The sequence below is a fragment of the Triticum urartu genome, chromosome 2 (genome assembly GCF_003073215.2).
Source record: "Triticum urartu cultivar G1812 chromosome 2, Tu2.1, whole genome shotgun sequence".
In the NCBI taxonomy this organism is placed as follows: domain Eukaryota; kingdom Viridiplantae; phylum Streptophyta; class Magnoliopsida; order Poales; family Poaceae; genus Triticum; species Triticum urartu.
This window is the reverse complement of record NC_053023.1, coordinates 591,523,105-591,523,553: the sequence shown is the minus strand read 5'-3', so window position 1 is coordinate 591,523,553 and position 449 is coordinate 591,523,105.

Genomic DNA, 449 nt, shown 5'->3' with positions numbered 1-449 from the left:
TGGGCCAAGGGCACCAGCCCCAAGAGGCCCATGCGCCAAGAGATGAGGGAAAGGAAGAGTCCTAAAGGGGGAAGGCACCTCCGAGGTGCCTTGGGGAGGAGGGACTCCTCCCTGGCCGCACCCTTCCTTGGAGGAAGGGCCAAGGCTGCGCCCCCCTCTCCCTTGGCCCTATATATAGTGGGGGGAAGGGAGGGCAGCAACACCTAAGCCCTGGCGCCTCCCTCTCCCTCCCATGAAACATCTCCCTCCTCCCGCAGCGCTTAGCGAAGCCCTGTTGGAATCTCGCTGCTTCCACCACCACGCCGTCGTGCTGCTGGATCTCCATCAACCTCTCCTCCCCCCTTGCAAACAACAAGAAGGAGGAGACGTCGCTGCTCCGTACATGTGTTGAACGCGGAGGTGCCGTCCGTTCGGCGCTAGGATCATCGGTGACTTGGATCACGACGAGT